Here is a 24,455-nt window from a genome sequence, read left to right as displayed (position 1 = left end):
AGGAAATTTTTTTACATTTATACTACTTGATGCTGTATATATTTATATGAAGAAAATTAAATTTAAGGTCAAATTCAAGATAATTGATTTATAGTAAACATATATTAAAAACAAAAAAGGACCAAGTCATGTTTTCTGTTGTTGTTTTTTGGTTTTTAATTTCATTTTATCTTTAATTGGAGGGTAATTGCTTTAAATATTGTGATGGTTTCTGCCATACAGCCACATGAATCAATTATAGGTATACATATGTCCACTCCCTCTTAAATCTCCCCCCTGCCTCCCTCCCCGTTATACCCTTCAGGTTGTCACAGAGCACTGGCTTTGGGTTCCCTGCATCATATAGCAAATTCCCGCTGCTATCTACTTTATATATGGTAATGTATATGTTTCAGTGCTGTTCTCTCAAATCATCCCACCTTCTCTTTCCCATCTACTGTGTCCAAAAGACTGTTCTCTAAGTCTGCATCTCCTTTGCTGCCCTGTAGTTTAACATATTCTTTGATCTTAGAGAAACTAAGAACTGCGTCAGAAAGAACACTAATAGGTGGAGATTCAAAGTATGAATTTCTCTCTCTCTGCCAGTGTAAGAGCTATTTCTTTTTATATTGCATAGTTCTAAAACTTAATTTCCCTCCATATTTAGCAAGTGGGTTTCATATTAGTTCAACTGGAAGTTTGAATTGAAAAATTAAAAAAACAAACTTCTTTCATTTAATCCATGGACAATGGAAACTTTAAACCCAGAAATGATCATCACCACAATGTATTTTGGTTTTGATAGCAAAATATCTAAGATTCTGCAATCCTACAGTTTTTAGGGAAAGCGGCAAGTGTTACACTTTACTGTTAAATAATCTCCTCTTTCCTAATGCCTCCAGCTGTAAAGTTTCAGTGAGTACACAAATTCATGGATGATAATCATAGAAGACTCATTATGTTTTTCAAAAACAACATAGATGCAAGCCTTTTGGTAAATAAGATCATTTTTTAATTAAATAATAAAACTGATAAATTAGGTTCCCAATTTCCTACCTATATAACAGTCTCTGTACAGGTATATACACATATAGCAACCTTGATTCCACAAGAATCGTGAATTTGCATCTACCTTTCTGTGTTTCATAGAACTTGTGTCCTGTATATAGATTACCTAGCAGCTCTCATATTAGTGAGAGTTAGATTTTTCTGCCATTATTTGTTCATTTTTTAAAAAGCCATGGCATCAAGAGTTAAAAAGTTTACTGTGGAACCTACGAAAATACATTTGTTGGGCTGGGTCCATGCTGACCCCTTTCTGCTTCCCTTGGATTCTTCTGAATCTTGGTGAGCTTAAGGTAAGAGTGAGACACATCAATTCAACACAGAGTTGGGGTGTGCTGAAGGTTGCCCAACTCTAATTAAAAAAAAAGCCACTGTGTTTTTATGGCAGGATTCTGGAGGCTGCACTGATTTCCTGATGAATGTCGACAGGGCTATTAAACCTGTGAAACAACATCCCTTGAATATGGCATTGAATGAAAGAACTAGTTTAGCGACACTGTTCGTAGGTGTTATTACCTGACTAAACTAATAAGCCACTGGGAAAACCATCTGTGGGCTATGCATTCATCTCCTCAGCTTTTTTGTTGCTTCTCAGCAAGTTATTTCACAATGGTGGTAGCTAAGTTTATTTATTGTTGTCTTTAAATTCCATCTATGACATAAAGGATGAGTCTTTTGTTGCCCTAAGACACCTGGTGTGATACACAAAAGAGATCTCCCTCCTGTTTTTTTGAGCCATAACTTTGACTAGAGTGTGTGTATGTTTATATTTCTATAGAGGAAGACTTGATTTGGGGCAAATTCATTTTGGCTCTGATCATGCCCTTTATTTTCCCATGACTCTTTAACTTCTCTGATACTGTTCTCCTCAGATATCAAAAGGTCATGATGATACCTTGCAAGTTTGTCATGGAAGTTAGAGATCATGTAAATTGCCTAACATCCTTCCTGGCATAGATTAGGTATTCAATAAAAGTAGCTTTTATTATTGTTATTGAAAAAAATCTAGTGAGAGAAAAATACACAAGCTAAGTAACAGTAACTTGTGTATTTTTATCTCACTAGATTTTACACGTTATTGTTACATAGACTTCCCTGGTGGTTTAGACGGTTAAGAATCTGCCTGAGTGCAGGAGACCCGGGATAGATCCCTGGGTTGGGAAGATCCCCTGGAGAAGGGAATGGCAAGAAATTGCCGTTTGGAAGGAATTGCCAAATGGAAGGAATGGCACTCCAGTATTCTTGCCGAGAGAATTTCATGGACAGAGGAGCCTGGTGGGCTGCAGTCCATGGGTTTGCAAAGAGTCAGACATGACTGAGTGACTAACACACACATTGCTACATAGAGAGGAATTTGGGAGAGGAAAAAAATGGTGCTTCCACAAGTGCAAATGAAATGAAATCTGAACACTTGCTTGGAACTATATTTTAGGCTTTTGGTGAGATTTGGCATAACTTTGAAGAGTTAATTCAGATGGATTTAGGTAATTTGACTTTTGTAATACTTTTGAAAAAATGACATCAATAATTACACAAAATGTGTATTTAAACCAGGAATAGATAATGTGAAAATGAGAACACATCGCAGTAACTGAGATGTAGGTTAGAGCTAAAGCATTACATGACTTTCTAACAAGGTATTGAAATACTGCCTTAGAAAACTGAGAGAGACTTTAAATATTTTTTTCTGATATTTTAAATCTGCAAATTTTGCTGATAAACAATAAGAGTCTGAAAAACTTTAATCTTCTGAATCAGCAATTTAATTTCCATTTATTTATTCTAAGAGAAAACACAAAATTAAAAAAATTACTCTGTGCATAAAGATGTATATGTGTGTATATGTAACCAATTCACCCTACTGTCTACCTGAAACTAACACAGCATTGTAAATCAACTATATTCCAACTATATTCCAAAGAAAAAGTGTGTAAACAATTTAAATGTCTGAAAATAGGGAAATGATTAAAACACTTAGGCTAAGTACCATGTGTATATGTATTGTATAAGTAGGCTATTTGTGAGAAGTTTAGTGGGAAATGTTTCTGCAAAGGGAAAATATATATAAAATTGCATACAAATTATTACTTTAACTATATCATACAGTTATTGAAAGAAAGGCTGGAAGGAAATATTTATATGAACCATACTAAGTTAATTTTGACCTACTGCAAGACTATTTTGCATGGTTTAACCTAATACTAATACATAAATATTTTTGGAAAGTGTTAAAATTTTGAGCAATATTCTTTTTCTATGAGATTTTTTGTAATTTTCTATTTTTACAGAAACATTTTTATTATAAGGAATTTTTAATAGAAAAAAACTTAGTCATCTAAAAAGGAGCTGTTTAAGTTTGGCAAAATTTAAAAAGGATAAGTTAGATTTCCATTTCTTTAGCTTTACAAATTTGATATTCTGAAAAGCCTTCCACTACAGAATAATCCCAGATACTATATAAAGTGGAAAAACTTTTCATTGCATGGTTGAGCTGGCAATAGAGTAAGGAAATCCCCAGCAGTCAAACATGAAACAAAAGCATAAATCCTGGGAGAAAAGTCTATGGCTGCTTTTTGGGCACCTGTGGATTTCTGGTGATCCAGAGATTATGTTTTAATGGCCTCACAGGGAGCAGGAAACTAATATTAATGTCCATGTAATGTAAAGAGACAGATCAAAGATCTGCATGTGAAGCCAAGACCCTACCTACCAAAAAAGGCCACACCTTCAATAAACAGTTAACAGAGGTAAATCCTAATTTATAAGAGAAACTTGTCTATTTTATTTTAAAAGCAAAATTATTAGAAAATAATAGGTTTAATAGTGGATTCCAAAAGCAGGTATAAACCTTATGTGGGTAAGAGTACTATCAGTTTCATGCGTGTAAGAATTTGTTTAGATAAAACTACATCAGATAAGAGACTCAACTGTCAAACATTTCAAAACAGATGTGAGAACAAGAAATGAGGCTGAGAATCAGCAGAGATACTCAATAGCTGAAACAAGTAAGCAAATATCAAATATACAATAACTATGACATTCAAACATAGAATAGAAAAGAGCATATTTTATAAGTTTAAAGAAACATAAAAACAGTACTGAAAGTATGAGTTTAGAGACATTCATTGATGATAAGACACATTTGAAACAGAAATTATAGACATGAAAAACATAATTGAAATAAACTCAATTGGTTTTAAAAGCAGATTCCATACAGCTCAAGAGAAAGACTGAATTAGATGTGTACTAAGTTACATCAGTCCTGTGGGACTCTTTGCACCTGGACCGTAGCCTGCCAGGCTCCTCTGTCCATGGTATTCTCCAGGCAAGAATACTGTAATGTGTGGCCTTTCCCTTCTCCAGGGAGTCTTCTCCACCCAGGGATCAAAACTGCATCTCTTATGTCTCCTGCATTGACAGGTGGGTTCTTTACCACTAGTGATGTCTGGGAAGACCAAATCACCAGATGCACCCATGTCAAAGATATGGTAATCATGAAGGAGATATCAAGAATCATGTATCATAAAATGAAAACAAATGTCCAACATACATGTAATCAGTGGTAAAGAAGGAGTGGCCATTAAAATGAAAACAGGTAATATTCTGAGATAGCAGTGAAAAATTTCCCCAAACCAATAAAAGACACACATCCTAAGATTTAGGAATCACTAAGGTCCAAGCATGAAAGATGCAAACATATATATATGTGTGTGTGTGTGTGTGTGTGTGTGTGTGTGTGTGTGTGTATTTACATTGTGATGAAGATGCAAGATAAAAAAGGAAAAGAAATGTAATGAGTAGTCAGAGAGAAAAAACAGACTAGAAACAACAAGTAACAATAAGATAAAAGTGCAAAATAGCATATAATTCTATACTATTTCAAAGTCTGAGAGAAAATAATTGAAATAATTGAAAACATACAACAAAGCTGTCTTTTAAGAATATGAATACAATGAAGACATTCTTAAGAAAACAAAAAACTGTTTATAATCAAGTATGGTGTTTATCACCATCAGTAGAGAAACTACTGAAGAATATACTTCAAGAAGAATGAAAACGATCCCAGAAGGAAGGTCTGAGAAGCAAGAGAGAGTGAAGAGAAGAGTGAACATGTGGGTAAATCTAGATAAATATTTATTTTATAAAATAACATTTTAAAGTAACAATGACAATGATAGTGTTTAATTTGTGATATATGAAAAAAGTTGATTACAAGAAAAATAACTTGATTCCTGATAATAGCATATGAGGGTGAATAATATTAAAGCATTTTAATATGCTTACTTATTAAAATTTCTAAACAGCTACCAAAGTAGGAGAAATGCAGTGTAAACTTTCAAATGAGTAAAGAGCAAAAAAAGAAAAGATAACAAAAATCTTAAGCAATCCAAAAAATAGCAATGAAAAATGCAAACAGAAAATACAGGACAAATAGAAGGGCAAAAATAAGGTGGTAAAAAGAAATTCAGTACATAAACAATCTCAGTAAGTATCAATGAGCTAAACTTTTCAGTTAGAAGGTTAAGGTTTTCTGATTGGATTAAAAAAGATCTAACTATGTTGTTTGTAAGAGGATTGCCCACAATATAAGGATATAAAAATTGAAAGGAAATGCTAGAAGATATATCAGAAAATAATAATGAAAAGTAAATTGGTATGTTTATGGTAACTTCAGACAAAATAAGCCCTTAGGACAAGGATCACTACTTTAAGTAAAAATATCTATTCAGTTCAGTTCAGTTGTTCAGTCGTGTCCAACCCTTTGCGACTCCATGAACCACAGCATGCCAGGCCTCCCTGTCCATCACCAACTTCCGGAGTTCACCCAAACCCATGTCCATTGAGTCGGTGATGCCATCCAACCATCTCATCCTCTGTCGTCCCCTTCTCCTCCTGCCCTCAATCTTTCCCAGCATCAGGGTCTTTTCAAATGAGTCAGCTCTTTTGCATGAGGTGGCCAAAGTATTGGAGTTTCAGCTTCAGCATCAGTCCTTCCAATGAACACACAGGACTGATCTCCTTTAGGATGGACTGGTTGGATCTCCTTGCAGTCCAAGGGACTCTCAAGAGTCTTCTCCAACACCACAGTTCAAAAGCATCAATTTTTTGGCACTCAGCTTTCTTTATAGTCCAACAGTCACATCCATACATGACCACTGGAAAAACCATAGCCTTGACTAGACAGACCTTTGTTGGCAAAGTAATGTCTCTGCTTTTTAATGTGCTGTCTAGGTTAGTCATAACTTTCCTTCCAAGGAGTAAGCGTCTTTTAATTTTATGGCTGCAATCACCATCTGCAGTGATTTTGGAGCCCAGAAAAATAAAGTCAGCCACTATTTCCCCATCTATTTCCCATGAAGTGATGGGACCAGATGCCATGATATTTGTTTTCTGAACGTTGAGCTTTAAGCCAACTTTTTCACTCTCCTCTTTCACTTTCATCAAGAGGCTCTTTAGTTCTTCTTCACTTTCTGCCATAAGGGTGGTGTCATCTGCATATCTGAGGTTACTGATATTTCTCCCAGCAATCTTGATTCCAGCTTGTGCTTCTTCCAGCCCAGCATTTCTCATGATGTACTCTGCATATAAGTTAAATAAGCAGGGTGACAATATACAGCCTTGATATACTCCTTTTCCTATTTGGAACCAGTCTGTTGTTCCATGTCCAGTTTTAACTGTTGCTTCCTGACCTGCATACAGGTTTCTCAAGAGGAAGGTCAGGTGGTCTGGTATTCCCATCTCTTTCAGAATTTTCCACAGTTTATTATGGTTCATATAAATATCCATTACAAAATAGTAAAAGCTGAATTCCTTGGAATAACAGTTCAAAACTTGCATGAACATAATTATACACTTTTAAAACATAAGCAAATACTAAGACTTTAAGAAAAAATGAAAACCCCATAATCATTATAACCAATATTGAGAAAATTGAAACATGTAAATTATCATATGTGAAACGAATCTCCAGTCCAGGTTTGATGCATGATACAGGATGCTTGGGTCTGGTGCACTGGGATGACCCAGAGGGATGGGATGGGGAGGGCGGTGGGAGTGGGGTTCAGGATGGGGAACACATGTACACCCATGGCAGATTCAAGTCAATGTATGGCAAAACCAATACAATGTTGTAAAGTAAAATAAATAAATTAATTAATTAAAAAAAAAGAAGACATACAAATGGCCAAAAAGTATATAAAAACATATTCAATGCAACTATGTACCAAGAAAATACAAATAAAAACCACAGTGAGATTAAAAAAAATTCTCAACAATTAGTATACCAGAACAGACAATAACTTAAAGAACATTTGTTCTCTATTATCAACAAACTTGTTATATTGACTCTCATATCAGATGATCAGAGAAAACCATTCTTTTCAAGAATTCATTAAACATTTATGAAAATTAACCAGTTATCAGAATGATGACTTATCAAGTTTTAGAGCATACTTAGCAAGTTTTGGAGAGTTCTTACCATGCAGACTATGTTCTGTGGTAACAATACGATTAAATTAGAAATATATTACCAAAAAATCACTAACCCACACTGTACATTTGAAAATTTAAATGCTAAATAACTCATAGGTCAAATAAAAATCATGGTGAAATTTGGAAAATTACATATTAAACTTGTGGAATGCAGATAAAACAGTACTTAAATATTTGTATTAGACAAGGATGATTGAAGATAACACTACACACTAGACAACACTACACTGTTAGACAAGGATGATTGACGGTAACACTGCAACTCAAAAATTAACTTAAAAATAGCAACAGAGAAACAAAAACATTATATAATGTTAAAGGGATAAATCCTACAAGCGAGTATAATACTTGTAAACATTTACACAACCAACATAGGAGCACCTGAATATATAGAGCAAATATTAACAGACATAAATATTAAAGAAAGCTGAGTGCCAAAGAATCGATGCTTTTGAACTGTGGTGTTGGAGAAGACTCTTGAGGGTCCCTTGGACTGCAAGGAGATAAAACCTGTCCATCCTAAAGGAGATCAGTTCTGGGTGTTCATTGGAAGGACTGATGCTGAAGCTGAAACTCCAGTACTTTGGCCACCTCATGCGAAGAGTTGACTCATTGGAAAAGACCCTGATGCTGGGAGGGATTGGGGGCAGGAGGAGAAGGGGACGACAGAGGATGAGATGGTTGGATGGCATCACCAACTCAATGGACATGAGTTTGAGTAAACTCCGGAAGTTGGTGACAAACAGAGAGGCCTGGTGTGCTGCAGTCCATGGGATCGCAAAGGGTTGGACACGACTGAGCGACTGAACTGAACTGATTAACAGACATAAAAAGATAAATTGTTGTGAAGTAATTAGCCTCCAACTAATTAAAAAAAAAAAAAGATGGTAACGATAACCCTATATGCAAAACAGAAAAAGAGACACAAATGTACAGAACAGACTTTTGGACTCTGTGGGAGAAGGTGAGGGTGGGATGTTCAGAGAGAACAGCATTGAAACAAGTATACTATCAAGGGTGAAACAGATCACCAGCCCAGGTTGGATGCATGAGACAAGTGCTCAGGGCTGGTGCACTGGGAAGACCCAGAGGGATGGGATGGAGAGGGAGGTGGGAGGGGGGATCGGGATGGGCAACACATGTAAATCCATGGCTGATTCATGTCAATGTATGGCAAAAACCACTACAATATTGTAAAGTAATTAGCCTCCAACTAATAAAAATAAATGGAAAAAAAAAAAGATAAATTGGCAGTGATAGTGGGGACTTTAATACCTACTTATGGTAATGGATCCTGACAGAAAAACAGCAAGAAAATACTGGCCTTAAATGACACATTAGACTTGATCAGCATAGCAGATACAGACAGAACATTCCATCTTCAACCAGTAGCATACACACTCTTTTCAAGTCCATGGGGAACATCTTCCAAAAGAGATCATATATTACACCACAAAACAAGTCTCAGTAAATTTAAGAAGACTGAAATCACATCAAAAATTTTCCAATCACATTGGTAGAAACTAGAAATCAACTACAAAAAGAAAACTGGATTAAAAAAAAAAACTACATGGAGACTGAACAACATGCTACTAGACAATTAATGGTCAAGGGAGAAATCAAGAGGAAATTAAACTAACTATGATACAAATGAAAATGAAAACATACCCTTCCAAAATCTATGGGATGCAGCAAAAGTAGTTTCAAGAGGGTAGTTTATAGCAATACAGGTCCACCTCAAGAAGCATGAAAACTCTCAAGCTATCTAACCTTATACCAAAGGAGACTAAAAAAAAAAAAAGAAAAAGAATAACCAAGTCCCAAAGTTAGCAGAAGGAAAGAAATAAAAAATATCAGTGGATATTTAAAACAGATACTAAAAAAATAGAAAAGATTAATAGAATTAAAAGCTTGTTCTTTGAAAAGATAAACAGGATTAAAAAATCCTTGGCTAGACTTATCAAGAAAAAAAGATACGGAACCAAATAAAATCATAAATGAAAGATAAAAGGTCACAGTTGATACCACAATTATACAAAGGATCATAAGAGACTACGATGAACAACTCTATAACAGCAAATTGTAAAACCTAGAAGAAATGAATAAATTTGTAGAAACATACAACCTATCAAGACAATCAGGAAGACACAGAAAATCTAAATAGACTAATTACTAGTAATGAAACTGAGTCAGTAACTTTACAAATCCCAACAAACAAAAGTCCAGGAGCAGATGGCTTCACAGGTGAATGGGAGAAAATATTTGTGAATCATGTGTCTGATAAGAGGTTGATATTTGGAATATATAAAGAACTTATACAACTTGATATCAAAAATCCCAAATAATCCAATTTAAACAATTGTCGAAGCCTGAACAGACATTTTTCCAAACAAGATATACAGATGGTCAACAGGTATATGAAAATTTCCTCAACATTATTAAACATCAGAGAAATGCAAATAAAAATCATATTGAGATTTTACCTTATGGCTGTGAGAATGACTGTTCTGAAAAAGGCAAAAAAATAAAAACAAAAAACAAGTGATGGCGAGGGTGTAGAGAAAAATGAACCCTCATTCACTGTTGGTGAGAATGTAAATTGATGCAGACACTATGGGAAACAGAATGAAGATTCCTCAAAATATTAAAAATAGAAATATCATATGATCCAGCAATTCTACTTCTTGGTATATATCTGAAGAAAATGAAAATGCCAATTTGAAAAGATACATGGGATGCTATGTTTATTACATCATTATTTACAATAGCCAAGATGTGGAAAAAAATTGTCCATCAATAGGTGAGTGGATGTAGGTATGGTATATATATATTTAATGAAATATTAGTCAGCCATTAAAAGCATTTGTGAAGCCATGAATAGATCTAAAGGGCATTGTTGTTGTTGTTAAGTCACTCAGTCCTGTCTGACTCTTTGCGACCCCCTTGGACTGCAGCCTGCCAGGCTCCTCCATCCATGGGATTTCCCAGGCAAGGATACTGAAGTGGGTTGCCATTTCCTTCTCCAAAAGGGTATTATGCTAGGTGAAATGAGTCAGATAAAGACAAATACCATGAAATATCACTTGTGTGTGGAATCTAAAAAAAAAAAAAAACCCAAATGAACAAAATAAAACAAAACAGAAATAGCTTCATAGATATAGAGAACAAACTAGTGGTCATGAGAGATGGAGGGAAGATGGGCAAAATCCATGAAAGGCATTAATGAGCACAAATTTCCAGTTATAAAGTAAATAAATCATGGGAATGTAATATACAAGGTAGGAAATATAGTCAATATTGTAATAATTTTAAATGGTGACAGGTGGTAACTAGACTTATGATGGTGATCATCTCATAGCATGTACAAATGCCAAATCACTATGTTGTACACCTGAAACTAATATAACATTGTATGTAAATTATACTTCAATAAAAAAATAAAAATAACAAAGTCAAAAGTGGAGAAAAAGAAATAATCAGGATGAAAGTAGAAAGAAATAAATGAAATAGAAAGCAAAGGAAATCAACTGAGTTTGGCTTTTGTGAAGTGACAAAATTGCTCAATGTCTAGTAAGATTTATTTAAAAATGAGATGGAAAGCATCCAAAAAATCTATATTATAAATAAATAAAAAGGTGGATGTAACTTCAGGTACAGAAGAGCTTAAAAAGATAACAGAATTTGATAAATAATTTACACTAGTACATTAAAAAGACTAGATGAAATGTACAAATTACTTGAAAAACTATAACATAATAAAGCAAAAGAGAAAACAGAAAATCTGAATAGTCACATTACCATAAGATAATTTTAATCAGTGTAAGTTGAAAACCTTCTCACAATAAGAATGCTAGGGTCAAATGATTTTATAAGAAAATTCTTTTATATGCTTTCAAATATTTAAATAACAGGTACTTCTACAAATTTTTCTAGGAAATAAGAAAAGAGAGAATACTCCCACTTTATATTATGTGGCTACTAAATCTCACAAGAAAAACCAGATAATTATGGTACGAAAAATGTCAACTATAGGACAATCTCACTTACTAATAGAGATACAGAAATTCTAAAGGGAGTAATAGGCAAATAAAATACAACAATATATACATCATTACTAAGATGGTTTCCTAATTATGAAGTTAGTTCAATAATAGAACATCACCATATTAACAGATTAAAGAAGAAAATGATATAATCATCTTAACATACAGAAAATAAAAGAATAGTTAAAATTCCCCATCTGTTAAGTATTTTAAAATATCTTAGTAAACTAGAAATAAAAACTAACATTTTGTATCTGCTAAGTGGTATCTACCAAAGAACTATATAAATAGTTATTTAAATCATAAAAAGTAAAAACATTCCCTTTAAAATCAGAAGTAAAACAGTAGTGCACTGTCAGTCCTAATCAATACAGTAAAGGAAGAAAAATAGATAAAAGATGCAAAATTTGGAAAAGAAAAAGCAAAACTATCATCACTGCAGTTGACAGAATTATCAACAAAGAAGATAAATAAATTGACAATTTCTTTTGAATTAGTAAGAGAGTTTAGCAGACATGCTGGATATATGTTAATATATGAGTCAACTGCATATTTATAATCAGCAACAAGTAGTCAGAAAATATATTTATTTAAAAGATGCTATTTACAATGACAACAAAAATGTTCTAGAGATAAATCCAATAGATGTGCAGAATCTTTAAAGAGAAAATTATGATAATCTAGTGAAAGATATAAAACCTAGACAGGAGACACTTCACCTTCTCATGGAAAGCAAGACTCAATATCACAAAAATACCAATTCTTCCAAATCTCTAAATTCAGTGCAATTATAGTCAAAATTTCAGCAATATTTTTCATAGAACTTGACAAATGGGGTATGAGGGACACTTCTAAACATATGCCATCAGGTACATTTAAAGTTTTTAACTATGAGAATGTATTTTCTGTTTTTAAAATTTACATTTAAATAAACAAATGTACAAATGTCTGTAGTAGGCGGAGAAGGACATGACAACCCACTCCAGTACTCTTGCCTGGAGAATCCCATGGACAGAGGAGCCTGGTGGGCTACAATCCATGGGGTCACAAAGAGTCAGACATGACTGAGCATCTAACACTGTAGTTGGCAGCTTCTAAGATGCCTGCCATGATCCCTGCTTCCTGGTATTTATGTCTTGAATGATCCACTTCTCTTTAGGGTGGGCTGCATTTATGACTCTTTTCTAGTGTATAGAATATGGAAGACATGAGGGGGTATCATTTCTGTAGCTTATGTCTCTAGGCCATCTGAAGCCTGCCAACAGCCACAAGAGGAAACTTGAAGGTGACTCCTCCCCAGGTCAGGTTTTGAGGTGACTATCTATCTCTTGCCCACAGGTTGGCCATGAGAGACACTGAGCTAGAGGACCCCAGCTAACCTACTCCTGGGTTCCTAACCCACGAAAACGGTAAGATAATGTTTGTGTTGCTTCCAGCCACTAATGGAATAATTTGTTTTATAGCAATAGATACCTAAAACAAGCGAAGTGCATTCATTGATAAACATAAAAAATATATATATAAAGGGCCATGGATTGCTGAGACACTCCTAAAGAAAAACAAAGTAGGAGGACTTAGCCTCACTGATATCAAGATTTATTACAAACATATAGTTAATTATAGGAGTGTGTTTTTGCCATGGAGAGTTAGACAAATGGAATAGAATAATGACAATAGAAGCTCATTCATGCTTGTTTGGAAGCTTATATCTTCTAAAGGTGACCTTGCAGTTAGGATGGCCAGGATGACAAGAGTGGCACTTGGGGATCTTAGAGACAATAGTTATTTCCCAAGTGGTATATAATATTAATATTCAGCAGAGTATGTCACAGCTGTGTGAATCATCTGACTGCCACTTCGGTTTCTTTCTTCTCATCTGGTTTCAGGTAAGTTGGTCTGCTTATTTAACTAGCTAAAGCAATAATTCATTGCCTTGACCCCAGATTTAGTACAGGAAAGGACTCTGCTCCTCCAGGAAATTTATTCTGAATTTCAATTCTGAGCTCAATTCTTTTCTTTGTTTTGAGAAAGCACTTTATATATAACTTCGCTACAGCAACTACCATACCTAGTAAGATGTAAGGTCATAAGCCAGGGAACAAGATTGACTGGATTTAAGTAATGGGCAAATGACTTAATCTCAGTTTTCTTACAATAAAACAGGGATGATAAAAATTGTCTTCTACCTCCAAGTTCTTGTAAGAAATGAAAGATTTGATCAGACAGAACTTTCAAAACACCCTTTACTATAGTAAGTTATGCATTTCTATCTTTTACAATTATATTAAAATTTATGAATTTGTTTCATCTTTTGGACTGCAGACTGCTTGAGGTCAGAGACTGCCTTAATTATCTTCCAACACCCAGTGCTCAGTTGTTACCTGGTGGTGGATGCCCAATAAATGTTTGCTGAACTAAAATGAGGCAAATACTGTTGGGAAATAATACCAGTGAAAGTGGTAATTCTTATGATCTTTCATGGGCTTCCCTTGTGGCTCAGCGGGAAAGAATCTGCCTGCAATGCAGGAGGCATGGGTTTAATCCCTGAGTCAGGAAGATCCTCTGAAGGAGGGCATGGAAGCTCTCTCCAGTGTTTTTGCCTGGAGAATCCCATGAACAGAGGAGCCTGGTGGGCAATAGTCCAGGGGTTGCAAAGAGTCAGACACAACTTAAGTAACAAGTGCACACACTCACACACTCATACGCACACACACACGGTCTCTTTATGTCCTTACTGATTCCATGGTTAATTAGCTATTCATTAAACAATGTAATCAACTATTAACTAATTAACTATGAATAACTTAATCATTCGTTCACGGTGCTTTGGGATAGGAGGGGCATTCAATCCAGCCTTGGAGCCTGTACTTCATGAAGGAAGTGATAATAATCAGGCTAGACCATGAAGCCAGGACTATCTCTCTCTCCATCACTGCTCTCAGTGCAGCATCTGACTTACTGCCTGGCCCAACAAATGTTCTATGGAAGAATGAAGGAATGGGAGCCAGGAGAATAAAAGAATGTAGTGGTGGAGCATAGCATTCCAGGTAGGAGAACAGTATTCTCAACATTTCAAAGGCTGACTTTGGGGTATTTTCAGATAGCCCAGCACAGTGTGCGTTGGGGATAGGGAGAGACAAAGCTGGATAGTGAGAAGGGCTATATTATCTATATTACCATAGTTCTTTCATAGCACACCAAGAAATTTGGACTTTTTCTTCAAACTAGATCATTGAAGGCATTTAGGAAGAAGAGTGATATAACCAAATCTGAATTTAGGGAGATCACTGGTTACAGTGGGAGAAGTCATTAGAAACAAGGAGATCACCTAGGAGCTACTCAGTCATTCTCTGCTTCAGCCATTTGGCTTGTAGTTATTCAGCTATTGCCTTTGTGCACCTTATCGTATAGAAAACCATCATAGTGCTTTCAAAAACTTTTCAGTTTTTTTTCCCTTTCCTTCCTCACTTAGTGACTCTATGTACTTTACATGGGTATTCCATTATTTTCCTTCAGAGTCCATAGTCACTAAACTTTCCATAACTTACCCTAAGGTTCTTTCCACCAATGTCTAACCAGTGTCTTTTGTTCAGTGGATCACACACATTTTTCCAGATTTTGCTTCACTGAAGTTTAATGCCTTTTTTTTTTTTTTTTCCATTTCTGAGACACTCCTTGGACTTCATAGGAAAAATGAAGAAGCACATTGAAAGATCCATTTGGCTGCCATGCAACTCTGTTGATTTATCATCAATAGGTAAACAGAAACTCTGCTTTAAAAAAAAAAAAAATCCACGCTTGAGATCTTTTTAAAACAACCCTCAGACAAATATTGTACCGAACGCTTTTGCAGATCCTCTTTGGAGCTGTTTGCTTCCATTTATCTATTCCAGGTACCTCTAGTTCCAGCATGCAAACAAGAGGGACTCAAAAGCACCATGGCTTTCCCCTTCCCATCAGACATGGCCCGTATCCCTCTCCATCCACACACCTGCTACTCCCTAAGCTAACATCCTCTAACTATAACCTTATTTGAGAAACTCTCTGTGTGAAACCAGTGGGTGTAGAAATAGCAGGTGACTCCATTTCAGCAGTTTTGGTGACCAGAGAAGAATTATTGCTTCCTTCACTTTGTGGCTCTGGTAAGTGCCCAAGAGGTGTAGTCAAAAAATCAACACATTAGTAATTCAGCAGGACCAACTCCAGCTGTTTAACATGGCCCAGCTCAAATGTCACATCCTCGGTGATACCTTCTCTGACCCCCTTCCTCTCCAAGTCACCATTTCACTGTGCCCTTTGCGCTCCCATAGCCCTTTGTTCAGACTACTACTTGTAGAGCATTTATCACCACGGTTATTTTAACTTTGTGAAAATTGTATTTGAGTACGATAGAGGGACAGGAGAAGGAATTTTCATGGAGAAAAAGTCTGGAGGCCCATTGTGTTATACTACACTCAGGTTTGAAATTTTGGGTAAGTTTCAAGCCTTCTTTGAACCTCAGTTTTCTTATCTGTAAAAGAGACTGTAGTAAAGGAGAGAAGATAATGCATATAGCTACAGAACCTAGCCTCAGGCAGATACTTAACAAATATCAGTTCCCTTTTGTTTCCCTTCCTGTTTAGATGTGGACCTGCCTGTCTCTCCCATTAGACCATAAAACCCTCCAGGGAGACACTTTGCCTTATTAATCTTTCCAGTCCCCTAGTACAGTGTCCAATCCAGGTGTTCAGCGCAAGTGTCTTGGCTGCTGGATGAAAGAAATGCCATGTTGAACCCTGGAAAACTTAGCCAAACTTATTGGCCAGCTTCCTCTGACAATGCACATGGACCTCTGTTTTCTTACCTCATTATTGTATCCAAGTTCTTGATTTGAGGGTGATGAAACAAGACAGGGGAGCTTAATAATTAACTCCCTACAGTCTTTGAAATTAAGATAGGTAAAAGTATACTCCTTAAATTTCCTACACTTTGGAAATCTTTGAGTTGTAAATTAGAGGACCTGCTTTACTTGGAGGAAAAAAAAAAAATTGAGGCTAAACCTTGAAGCCATTGGATTTATTTGGGGAAGATTTTTTTTTTTTACTATAATTGAGGTGTTCCCTCAGGAATGGTCCTGCAATACAGAAATGGATTCATGATCAAGGTCTCTTGGCCTTCTTCTGTGGAAAAGCACAAGCTTTTTGGCTGAAGAGAAAAAAGTAACTTGGCAGGTACTATACCACTTTAAAGTCCTTTCAATATGTGAATTAATTCCATGTCACCACACTTAGCTTCAAGCCAATGTTTCATGTGGATCATGTCCTGGTGAACTTAGTACATGTGGTATGACCAAGGTAAGTTGGTGGCAATCCCCTTGTAAGGTATCAATCATGCAGATACACGGTGTTGATGACTTGTGAATACTTTGCACTTATTGGAAATCTTTTTCTTTTGAACTCCTTGACACTTTTCAGACCAATGCCCTGTTTGGATCTCTGTAAAAATCTGGCAATCCCCATTTTTCCTGTTAAGTCAACACCTACCATGAGCCAGATATTGTTCTGGATATTGGGGATTCAATGAGAAGCAAGACAGACAGAGCTCCTGACCTCAGGAAGCAAACATCTTAGTGCACCTATAAGCTCCTTTTATTTACTCCTACTTGTAGTGTTTTTCTTTCTTCATCTTCCATTTAGCTATCTATATATTCCATTATGAGCATCTGGCCCACTCCAGTTTGCTTTTTAAAGGTTTTGACTTATCCCTCCCCTTTGAGGGTTTATTCACTTTTTGAGCCATGATATGGTCATAAACTTTAGAAACTAGATGAACTTTGAGTCACCTAGTCCAACAATAAGCCACAGAGCTGTACTGATTTGTTCTCTAACATAGCAACAGACTGGTGGGTGGAATCCAGCATTGACTGCCAGTTCAGTATCTTTCATATCTGAAAGTCGGACATGACTGAGCATCTTTGGTACCTGTATCCCTAGACTGATCTGTATGGAGAGCCCCTAAAACAGTCTCTTTTCAACTTTCTTTTTCTTGTTCTGAAATACTGGCTCTTCTATTCTCCTCTTGGGTTCTGTATGTGTACATTACTTAAATCCCATGTCCAGCTTGAAGGTGTTGTGCATCACATCTTATTTGACCTTTCTTGCTCCCCTTGGGGTGGCCCTCTTTCTGTCACCCTTTGCTGCCTCAAGCTCGGTATCACTGCTCTCTTTCTATTGATTTGGAATGGGCTACTGCATTTTTTTTTCCATTTATTTTTATTAGTTGGAGGCTAATTACTTTACAATATTGTAGTGGTTTCTGCCATACATTGACATGAATCAGCCATGGATTTACATGTGTTCCCATCCCAGTCCCCCCTCCCACCTTCTTCCCCATCCCATTCCTCTGGGTCTTCCCAGTGCACCAGCCCTGAGCACTTGTCTCATGCATCCAACCTGGGCTGGTGGTCTGTTTCACTCTTGATAGTATACTTGTTTCAATGCTATTCTCTCAGAACATTCCAGCTACTGCATTTTTTAAAAAAATCATTTAAATTTTTTTCCCTTTCATTCATTTCCCCCAAATCTCCTGCCCCTATTTTTTCTTTTATTGAAGTCTCTTCTTTTGAAGCCAGAATTTTGAACGCCACAGTTTTTGATTTACAAAAAGTAGTTTTCTGATTTTCTTCCCCCTTCTCTTGCTGCATGTATATTCCCAATAATTTGATATTTTCTTCTCTATTTCAAAACTTGAAATACACATTCATTTATTCTCTCTTTTATCTCATCTGAAACCCACTCTGCTGTCCCCTTTCAATCCTACCTAACCACGTAACTCTTCTTCCCTGTGCATTACATTTGTATGACTTCTCCAGCTATGCATAGAACATGTAACTCCCTACAGTTCCTGTATTCAAGATTCCTGGAGAATACTTCACTCTCTCCTCTCCTTATCACAGATCTCATTCACAATCATTTTTTCTCATGCAAATGCATAGTCTGCTGTTTTCAGTGGGACTGTTAACACCTCACCCTATCTTTAATTATATCGCATACTTGCTTTTATTCACTCCCATTCACTTATTAACTAAGTGAGCTTGTGATCCAGAACTGCCTAGAAGCCCCTCCACAAAATTATTTCTGTGAGTGCAGATCCTCTTTCTCCTTGTTGCAATTTCTCTAAACAAATCTTAGCTCTCTTTCTCTGGGACTCACTACCGAGTCCTCACGATAGATGATTTGATGATTGCAAATGCTCAGGCACATCCTATAGTCTTGTAACATCACTATTGAAACAGACACGCCATTTCATCTTGTCTGTTTGGACTTACATGGGTTTCTCTCAATCAGCTTTTGGTTTCAGAGGATATCTTTCTTCTGTCCCTTGGTCTGTGCTCCTCTATTGATGATTGCTTCCTGTGTGACATTGTAGGCTGGCTGCCCCTGACTCCCAGCTGCACAAACTAATTCATCCCTGGAGCTTGGCATCTATGGGCACTTACACATTGTTTTTCCTGTTCACTCTACTCATTGCCAATATGCCAGTTGCCTCGGATTCCTTCTGCTTTTCCTCACTAGCATATCATATGGTTTGACCTGGTGAATTTGAGTTTCAGTTTCACTGAGACAAGGAGATACTCTGACGTAAGCTGAACACGGAAGGTGACAGACTAGAGACCTACACTCTCATTTATTCAACAACTTTGGTTGAGCCCTTGATCGAAGCCAGGCACTTTACTAGTGGTTTATGCTGAAAAAGACTTAGCTCTCAGTCCAAGGAATTTTCAAATTAATGGAAGAGCCAGGAAAATTTTCCCGTAAATAAAGCACATCAGCAAATACACCTTACGTATTAGAAATTGTAGAATAATCCAGTGCTAAAGAGGACAGGCTTTGCAGTCACAGACCTGCACTTGTGTTTGAACCTTACCACCAACCTGGCCTGGGGCAAGTTCCTGGATGTTTCTATGTCTCTTCTTGTCTGTAAAAGGATTTTAAGCAACAATTCTTTCAACCTAAGATCGTCATGAGGATTAAATGAATTAAAGGAGGTTAGGTGCTTAACCCAATGCTTAGCTCTTCATAAGTGCTCAGCAAATATTGGTTTTATGTGGTATTTACAGGTTGCTAGGGGAGCACAATGAGAGAGTCAAGGAAAATTTCTGGAATAACCTGGGTTGAATTTTGAGAGACAAGCACTGGTGATAGCTAAATGAAGTACAAGAAAGGAATTCCTTTACAAAACTTTACATTGAAGTATAGTTGATCAGGGCTTCCCCGGTGGTTCAGAGGTTAAAGTGTCTGCCTGGAATGCGGGAGACCCTGGTTCAATCCCTGAGGTGGGAAGATCCCCTGGATAAGGAAATGGCAACCCATTCCAGTACTCTTGGTTGGAGAATCCCATGGAGGGAGGAGCCTGGTAGGCTACAGTCCATGGGGTCGCAAAGAGTCGGAAACGACTGAGCGACTTCACTACTCACTTTCACTATAGTTGACTTACAATGCTGTGTTAATTTCAGGTGTGCAACAAAGTGATTCAGTTTTATATATATATATTTTTCTTTCTTTCTTTTTTTAACAAGTTCTTTTCCCTTATATGTTATTACAAAATACTGAATATAGTTCCCTGTGCTATACAGTAGGTCCTTACTGGTTATCTGTTTTAAATATACTAGGGTGTATATGTTAATCCCAAACTTTATCCTTCCCCTCCCGTTTCCCCTTTAGTAACTGTAAGTTTTTTTCCCCTATGTTTGTGGGTCTAAGGAAAATGAACTCTAAGCAGGGGGCCGGAACATACAAAGGAATATAGGTGTGAAATAACATAATGAATGCATGAATCTCAAGTAGTCCACTGTGTATGGCTGAAGCAGAATCATCCATGGCTGGAAGAAGGGAAAGATGATGACTGAGACAAATAAAATATCAAAACTCATTTCAGCAGAAAAAATTCTGCAACAACAACAACAAAACATATATCACTGTCTACATTGCGCCAAGATATGTGAGGGAGAAGCAACCTCAAAATTTCAAAGACATCTGAGAAGACCTCCTGCTGAAATGGGAGGCAAAAAGAACTGCAGAATGGAAAAAAAAAAAAAGACACAGCGGAAATGATCATCTTGACACTCAATTAGAAACGTGTCACAAAAGACGGTGGTGTCTTGTCCAAAGGGTCAGAGACTTGCAACCTGTACCTTTCCTACACATCTATGACCCCATAGCCCATCTTCATCCACCTCTACATTAAACTCTCCACCAGTGCCTCTCCCTGTTTTTTGTAATCGGACACATAAGTATGTAGCTTTAGATCTTAATGACAGAGCAGAGCAGCTTGGTGCTACGACACCTGAGCCCAGCAGCTGTGTGTGAATGACCTGCAGACAGAAAAGCAATACTCCTTGTCCAAGCAACCTAGACATGGCTGCGCTGTGTCCTGCAGACACCCAGGGTTGAATTTGCACAGTCATTGCCAGAAAAGCACACCACACCCACATGTCAAAACAAACATGATATCCAGGGGAGGAAAATCAAGGTTTCAGTTGTTTCTTTTCTTCCCTCTCCAAATCCCAAGAATCCAGTGAGTTTTAATAACACTTCTAAAATGTCAGGAGAAAAAAATCTTACTTTTAAAAAAGTTGGAACAACCAAGGGGGTCTTAGGCAGAGTCTAGTTTCACTCCAGGCCCCTCAGGGATGCTGTGGGGTGCAGGTGTACCTTGCTTTGAGAAAATGCAATGAAAAAAAAAAAATCAAGCATAGACTAGAGACTTTAGGAGGTGATTATTCATATTGTAATGCAGGTTTTTAATTTTATCTGAATCATAGATTTGCTTTAAAACAGCAGTCCTTCTCCTGTGAAGCAGTGCCCAATTTCAAATTGCTAATTTGGTAGAGTGGGGGAGAGAGTGTTGAGAAATTTAGTGTTCAAGGATTAAATAATTATTTTTATTTATGGAGCATATATCAAAAACAAAGACTAAGCCTTTATGATATGTTGGGAGTTACTGAGAAAGGAAATAGTTCTGCATTAAGTATTTATTATGTATAAGGCACTTTACATATGTGATGGGGATAAAATTTATTAAAGCATAATTCCAATTTTACTTCCTTCTTTTCTCTGCCCGAGTTTATGTAACTTCTCTCATCTTCTCTCCTGTAAGAAGAGATCTGAATGTGTGGCCATGTTCTTATGATTTTTAAATACAGCATTGGGAATGTGGATAGAGAGAGGCAAGACTGGATAGTTCAGAGGAAGAATGGAAAGGACTATGAGAACAAGGACTGGTATGGACCAAGGAGATCTTGTTGATGTGTAGACTAATGGTGAGTTAGGAAGGGGATTCCAGAGAAGCTATGGGCTCTGAGAAAACTGTAACTTTAAGAAGTCATACTTTAAGTTTTGAATTGAATTTCTTTTTTCTTTTTATTTTTCATTTATTTTTATTAGTTGGAGGCCAACCACTTCACAACATTGCAGTGGGTTTTGTCATACATTGACATGAATCAGCCATGGAGTTACATGTATTCCCCATCGAAATTCTGATATGCTCCTCTAGAGAGACAAAGAAAGATTAAGGCTCTTTTTGAATTGCTTTTGAATCCTGGACAGCGCTACTTTGAATGTAAACATTTATTGATACCATGCAATAGGAGGCTGTCAGATTTGTTTGATCTCATTCAATCTTGCAATAACCATATGAAACGGGCATTTTATTTTCATTATACAGTTAAGAAGACTGAGTTACAAAGATTCCCAGAGACCTGGCTAGGCTTACAAGACCTGGATTTTAAAATAAATTTGTTTCTGATATCAAAAAGACAAGAGATAACACGTGCTATCAAGGGTGTGAAGAAAACGGAGCCCTTGTACACTTAGTGGGGATATAAATTGGCATAGCCATTAAGGAAAACAGGAAGGAGGTTCCTCAAAAAATTAAAAATATAACCTTTATGTAATCCATATGATCTAGCAATCCCACTACTGAGTATATATCCAAATGAAATGAAATCAGGATCTAGAAGAGTTTATCTGCAGGCCTATGTTTACTGAAGCATCATTTGCAAGAACTGAGATATAGAAACAGCCGAAGTGTATGCAGATGGAGGACTGGATAAAGAAAATGTGGCATATACATATGGTGGAATATTATTTAGCCATAAAAAGGAAACCTTGCTATTTGGAGCAACATAGATGAACCTGGAGGATGTTATGCTAAATGATACTAGCCAGAAACTGAAAGACAAACGCTGTATTATCTCACTTATATATGAAATCTAAAAACGTAAAACTCAAAGAAGCAGGGAATAGAATGGTGGTTACTAGGGTCTGAGGACTGGAAGAATTGTTGGCTAAAGGATACAAAATTTTATTTGTAAGATGAATAAGTTGTGTGGAGCTAATGTACACCCATGGTGTCTATAGTTAATAACACTATATTATAAATTTTCCAAGAGAGTAGGTCTTAAGTATTCTCACCAAACACACACACACAGACACACACAAATGGTAACCAGGTAAGGTGATGGAGATGTTAGTAACATGATGTGGTATTATTTTCACAAGGTGTATGATACAGGAGATAGATGGGCCCCAGGCTGAACAGTTAGTTTGTCCTCTGTGGATAGATACTCCAAGGCAAAGATAACAGGAGTTGGTGAGCCCTGCCCAGATAAAATACAGAGACCACATGTTTCTCATTCTTGAGGTTAGGGAGAAGTTCTTGGTTACACATGTGTAGAAAAGCTCCTTGGAGGTCAAAAAGGGAAAGGGTGCCACCCCATTGTAGGTGATATCAGTCTACACTTAGGCCTTTTCATTGGGATCCATCTCGGCTAAGAGATGTGAACCCAAACATGGGAGGATCCCCAGATAAACCAAATGTGGACTCAGAGTCAGGAAAAGCAAGATGATTGGCCCAAGGAAACGGAATAGATGCCACATAACAGTGACTTAGTTCTAGAAGGTGGGTTTTCATAGAAACATTCAACTTCAGGCAAATTGAACAATTCTATTAAGGCCCACATGACCTTCTAGAACTAACACCAAAAAAAAAAAAAAAAAAAAAAGATGCTCTTTTCATCATAGGGAACTTGAATGCAAAAGTAGGAAGTCAAGAGATACCTGGCGTGACAGGCAAGTTTGGCCTTGGAGTACAAAATGAAGCAGGGCAAAGGCTAACAGAGTTTTTCCAAGAGAAAGCACTGGCCGGTTGGAGCCAAGATGGCGGAGGAGTAGGACGGGGAGATCACTTTCTCTCCTACAAATTCATCAAAAGAATAACTGAACACAGAGCAAACTTCGCGAAACAACTTCTGATCGCTAGCTGAGGTCATCAGGTGCCCAGAAAAGCAGCCCATTGTCTTCGAAAGGAGGTAGGACAAAATATAAAAGATAAAAAGTGAGACAAAAGAGCTAAGGACGGAGATCCGTCCCGGGAACTTTTAGGCGGCATTGCTTGGGGTAGGGTCCGGGCCTGAGAGCCCTGAGGACAATCGGAGGGAGCTTCTGTGAGTTGCCAACTTGAACTGTGGGAGACCAAAAGAGAGAGAGTAAATTAACCGGCCAGAACACACTGCCGGCCGCTCGCAGAACAAAGAGACCGAGAGGGTCCAGAGAGGAGCTCGCAGGCTGCGGACTGGCCCAGCCCCGCCGGAGGCAGGAGGCAGGGGGGAGGGGAAGGTCGCGGCGAGACACAGGGCGCAGGCACCCGACCAGCGCGGGCAGGGACTGGGGCTGGGGACGCCGAGGGCAGAAGGCGCGCGCACCCGACTGGCGCCAGAGGAAACTGAAACTGGGTCCGTGGAAGGGAGCGGGCGCGCCACACCTGGGGATAGCGCGCCCATCAAGCCCCTGGCAGCCTGGACCGCTCTGACGGGGAAGGCACAGAGAGCAGGCGCAG

This window comes from Cervus canadensis, chromosome 12 (genome assembly GCF_019320065.1).
Source record: "Cervus canadensis isolate Bull #8, Minnesota chromosome 12, ASM1932006v1, whole genome shotgun sequence".
Lineage (NCBI taxonomy): Eukaryota > Metazoa > Chordata > Mammalia > Artiodactyla > Cervidae > Cervus > Cervus canadensis.
This window is presented reverse-complemented; position numbering follows the sequence as displayed.